Raw genomic sequence first — 6000 nt, 5'->3', positions numbered from 1 at the left:
CCCTGCTGGCCTTGAGTATTTGTCAGTGGGCTGCAGGTTACAAGGACATCCAACTTGAGGTACATTTTCCTCCGGAAGTTAGGTCATTGCCAAGAATGCCCCCTTCCTTCAAATCACCAAAACAGCTGCAGACCGAGACCCATGTCCTGCAGGACAGCGATCTCCATAAGCCAACCACTGGGTCTTCCTCCCCCCAGCTCCACCGCAGTGAGGAATGCCCAAGGAATGTCACACACACCCCACTTTGCGGGGGAGGGGTGTCTGCAGGGTCTCAGCTGTGCCCTGTCCCCAGCCCACCCTCTGCTCCCCCATCATACTGAAGAATTACACCCACTCCTGATCCCCAGGAAAGAATACAGTCCTATCGAGCTGTCACAGTCCATCCACCTAACTTCTTTCCATTTAACTGTTTCATGTAGTTATTTCACAGAAGTCATTTCTTGAGAACCACTAAGCCTGGCTTGGGCTTTATTTCTGCCAGAAGAACACCTGCCCTCAGCCCCAGAGTATATAAAACTTTCTTTCACAGGCAGATAACGGAAGGTGCCCAGCCCCAAATTACTCATGCTAATTCCTTAGCAGGGAAGAAGTGTCATTGATCCAACCACGCATGCAGCGTGTCTGGCACACAGTGGCCACTCAATAAAGCGAAGTCATTGCCATTGTCTGAGATTAGTGGGCATTCCTAGCCCTTTACCTGCATTGTCCCAGGTCCTCCCTCACCACCCTGCCTGTCGGTGGTCCATGGAGCTGAGGTCCCATCATGCTCCATGCTTCAGCCTTGATGCAGCACAGATGACCAGCTTCCATCAGTCTGGCCAGAATCCACTACCTGACTAAGGTCAGGCACAGGAATCCCCAAAAAGAACATGACCCCAGCCCCACCCAGAGTGACTATGTGCCCAGAGGGGTAGACGATGGGGACAGAGGGAAGCTGTGAGGGTGGAGTTCCCGAGACCCAGCCTCCTCTTGTTCCTTGTTTTCCTGGATGTAGTTTTCATTGTGGGAAACCTTTTTTAAAAGGAGAGAGAATGCTTTTCTCAGAAATACTCACAGCAAGGCAACATCCCTACCTCACTTCCCCACTCCACCCCTCCCCCAGCTTCCTGGGGTGGAAATTCGTGATCTAGCCCAAGGTCCAGCACCAGTGACATTCCAGACAAGAGGCAGGAAGTTGGCAAACAGCCACAGCGCTTCAAAGAGCTGGCCCACAATTTACTGCCTCTGCCTTTAGGTGGCATAAATGCAGAATGGGCTGTGTGTCCTCACCTCCACTGGAAAACCACCATCGCCCAGGTTTTGCAGTAGCTTCCCTGTTGTCCCCACTTCTGTCTTGCCAACCCCCATCCCACCTGCCCCCCAACCCCAACCCAGACCCTATTTCCTGCACAGCAGCCCTACTGTGCCTGTTGGAACCCTCGGATCCCACTGACTCTACCCTCACAGTGAAAGACCTGGGTCCCATCTAGTGGAAACTCCTTCATACTTCTCCTTTTTACTGGATCTTCTGCACCTCACTCTTTCCCCTCATTGTTCCCTGAGCAGGGGCTCCTGCTCAAGGCCTTTCCAGCAACAGTTCCCTGTGCCTGGAAGTTTCCTCCCCCTACAAATGCCCATGGTTCGCTCTCTCATCCTTAAGGCGTTTTACTCAAATCTCTCCTTCTTGGGGAAGTTTACCCCGACTTGCCCCTACCCCTGCACCCCTGCCCTCACCTGACCCCTCTCACTCCCTCTTACCTGCTTCCTTTGTTTCCCTACAGGGCCCCACTGATCATGTTCCAACACAAGCTATCCTTTGTTTATTATAATCCATGTCTGTCTCTTGCCACTATGATGTAAGCTCCTCGACGACAAGATTTTTTGTCTACTTTGTTTGTCAGTATACCTCTGTCAAGCTTAGAAGTGCTTCATAAATATTTGTAGAATGAATGAATGATTCTATTCTCCCAGGTAGTCTGAGCCAACTGGCCTGTGGATTCCAGAGCTTCCCTGAGCAGCATCTTGCCTCCTTGTCCCTCTTCCTCGTTCATTAGTGGGGGTCTCACTCCTGAGTACCCGGGCCAAGGCTTCTTGTGGTAAGTTAGTTTTGCCCCAAGATTTCTCCTGCAAAAAGTTTCCCAGAAGGGGACAGATGGGCAAGCTCAGCTACCATGCAAAACACTTCATCATAGAGAGATTTGCCAGTTCTTCTGGCCACAGACAGAATCTTGGGCCACCTCAGGTCCCCTCTGATACCACCTTCATTTCCGACCCCAGATTAGAGACTGTTGTCTCAGGCTTTTTGCCTCAGATTTGGAAGAAAGAACAAGAGGCTTTAAACTCAATAAGCTTAGCTGCTGCGACTCTGATTTCTACTAAGGAAGGAAATGGATTAAGAATTCAAGACTCCTCACCCCATCTACTGAGCTGTGTCTACTCTTTGATTTCAAAGACCAGGCTGGTCTATGAGCCACGCTGGATATTTGGCATGAGGTCCCAGGTAATGGGTCTCTTCAGATACCAACACCACTAAGAGAGAGACGGGTGTGGGACGTGGCCTCGAGATGGACAAATTCCCATTGTAAGTGGCATGTGCTATGATCTGTCTGACATTCCACCTTTTAGCTCATTCCTTGCCTGTGGAGCAGTCAGATCCCATTCCTACCTGTGCCCCACCTCCAAATCTCCTACCCCAACATTGCAGCACCCTGGAATTGACCCACTCTTTCCAGTCCTGCCTCCAATTTCTGAGCTTTACAGTCTAGTCATGGATTGTTGCCACTCCTCGATAAATCTTCTTCTTAACTGTTCCCAGGAAATGCCCACCTCACCCTAAAGAAGCAAGAAGAGGAAACTAGGAATCTTCTTATGGCTTCCTTTAGTTCAGAATTGTTTAGCACCCCTGAGCCCACTAAGCCATGGATTCCATGGCCATCTGGAATGCTGAGTATGTGTAGAAAGTGAGAAGGGGAATAGGGTTCCATATGCCTCCACTCCTAAAAATTCCCAGAAAAAAATATTTTTTATAAATGCTGAAAATATGATACAACTCTTCATGGAATCAACTAACATGAATCATAGTTCTGTTTGTTCTGAAACTATAAAAATCATAACTTTTCATGATGATAGAAATAAAAACCCTAATTTGTCCAGCAAATAGTTTTAAAACAATTGGATACCCACATGCAAAAAAAAATTAAAAAGGAAAAGAAAGGAACTCAAACTCATAATCTCATACCACACACAAAATTAATTTAAAATGGATCATAGATTGAATTATAACAGGTAAAATGGAAAAGCTTCTAGAAGAAATATGGAGAAAAATATATGCCCCTGTGGTCAGCAGGATGACTTCCCAAAGATGCCCATTCCCTAATCCTGAACCTGGAATATGCGAAGTTATATGGCAGAGCAACTTTGCAGATGTAATTAAGGTTACAGAGTTTAAAATAGGGAGCATATCCAAGTGGGCTTAATCTAATCACAAGATCCCTTAAATACAAAGAACTTTCTCCAACTAATCAAAAGGGAAAATTAGAGATTCTAACTGTGAGAAGGATTCCACATGTTTTTACTGGGTGTGAGGGTTAGGCACTTATGCATGAGTATCAGAGAGAGGTCTCTAGGAGCTAAGGGCAGCCCTGGCTGACACCAGCAAGGAAATGGGGACCGTGGTCCTATAACCTCAGGGAACTGGATTCTACCACCAACCTCAGTGAACTTGGATTCTTCCAAGGAAAGAGATACTTCCTGATCCTCTCAGCACAAGCCCAGCCAACCAACACCTTGGTTTTGACCCTATGAAAACCAGAGCAGAGAAACCAGCCAAGGAACCCACACTTCTGACCTCTAGAACTGTGAGATAAGAGATTCATGTTGTCTTGGGTAGCCTGGATGGTTCAGTCAGTTCAATGTCTGCCTTCAGCTCAGGTCATGATCCCAAGGTCTGGGATCCCAGTGTCCTGGGTCCCACATCAGGCTCCTTACTCAGCAGAGAGCCTGCTTCTCCCTCTGCCTGCTGCTCCCCCTGCTTGTGCTCTCCCTCTCTCTCTTCCTCTGACAAATAAATAAACAAACAAACAAATTAATAATAAAATCTTTTAAAAAAAAAGAAATTCATGTTGAATTATGCCACTCAATTTGTAGCAATTTGTTATAGCAATACTAGAATATTAATAGAGATCTTGGGTTAGACCTACCTAAAGATTTTAGATAGAACATAAAAAACTTGAACTGGGGGCACCTGTGTGGCTCAGTCAGCTAAGTTGCCTTTGGCTCAGGTTGTGATCTCAGGGTCCTGGTGTCTGCTTCTCCCTCTCCCCTCTCCACCTCTCATGCACTCTCTCTCTCTCTCTCTCTCTCTCTTTCAAATAACTAAATAAAATCTTTTTAAAAAACACATGAATCATAAGAGGAAAAACTGTATATATTGAACTTCATCCCAATGAAAACCTTCTGTTCTTTGAAAGATACTTTTAGGAAAATAACAATGACCAACCAAACCAAGACCAGAAGAAAATTTTTACAAAACATGTATCCAGTGAAGGACCTGAATCCAGAATATACAAATAAATCTTACAACTCAGTAATTAAGAAGACAAAACACCCAATTTTTTTAAGTGGGGAGGGCCAAAAATTTGAACAGATGCTTTATCAAAGAGATAAATAAATGGCAAATTAAGCACATGAAAAGATGTTCAACATCACTGGCCATCAGGGAAATGCAAATGAAAGTCCCAGCTAAATAGCATGACATACCTGTCAGCATGGCTAAAATTTAAAAGACTGACAATACTAAGAGTCAACAAGGATGCAGAACAAATAGAAATCACATGCGTGGCTGAAGGGAACACAAAATGCTACAGCTATGTTGGAAAAGAGTTTGGTGGTTTTTATAAGATTAAACATACGCTTATCATTTGATCCAGCAATCCCCCCATAGTTATTGAAATGAAAGCACAGGCCCACAGAAAGACTTGTACATGGATGTTCATAGCAACATTATTTGTAATGGACAAAAACTAAATTGAGAAATATCCTAAATGTCCATCAACCAGTGAATTGGTAAACAAATTGTGATACATTCATGCAATGGGATACTACTCAATAAAGAATAAAGTATTGATACATACAACAACATAGATGAATCCCAAGAATATTCTAACTGAAGAAAGCCAGACTCAAAAGGCTGGTGTGTTAGTTTTCCAGCGTTGCCATAATAAAATATCACATACTGGGTGGCTTAGACAAGAGAAATTTATTTATTTTCTCACAATTCTGGAGACTGGAGGTCTAAGATCAAGGTGTGGGTAAGGTTGGTTTCTGGGAAGAACTCTCATCCTGGCCTGCTGACAACCACCTTCTGGGTGTGTCTTTACATGGCCTTTCTTCTGTGTGTGTGTGTGTGTGTGTGTGTGTAGAAATTTCTGTTGTCTCTTCTCATAAGGACCCCAGTATTTATTGGGTTAGGGCTCACTTATATGACCTCATTTAACTTTATCTCATTGGTGGTCCTATCTCCAAATATGGTCATATTCTAAGGTACTCAGGGTTAGGATTTCAATATATGAATTTGGGAGAAAAAACACAATTTAGTCCATAATAGATGGTAATGGGATAATTTCATTTATATGATGCCAGTTGGATGACCATCTAGAGAAGGAAAAATGGGAAGAACAAAACACAAATTGATAGTGGCCCTGGGCTGGGGATTGGGGGATGAGAGAGAACTAACTGCCAGCGGGCCAGAAGGAACTTCCTGGGATAAAGGAACTGTTCTCTGTTTTGATCATATTGGTGTCATAAGCCTCTCCACATTCATCAGGACTCATTGAATCTACATCTAAAAGGGGTGAATTTTATTGTATGTAAATTATCCCTCAATAAATCTGACTTCAAAAGAAATCAGACCCCCCCATTTTGGTTCCACTTGGTCCACATGGTCCCTTAAATTTGATCATTCTTGTTACTTATGCTTTTAACAATAACAGATGAGTTTTCTAGAGTTTTTCTGCCAAGTCT

This window comes from Lontra canadensis, unplaced genomic scaffold, assembly GCF_010015895.1.
Source record: "Lontra canadensis isolate GAN:19392208 unplaced genomic scaffold, GSC_riverotter_1.0 scaffold13, whole genome shotgun sequence".
Classification (NCBI taxonomy): Eukaryota; Metazoa; Chordata; class Mammalia; order Carnivora; family Mustelidae; genus Lontra; species Lontra canadensis.
Note: the sequence above shows the minus strand (reverse complement) of the source record.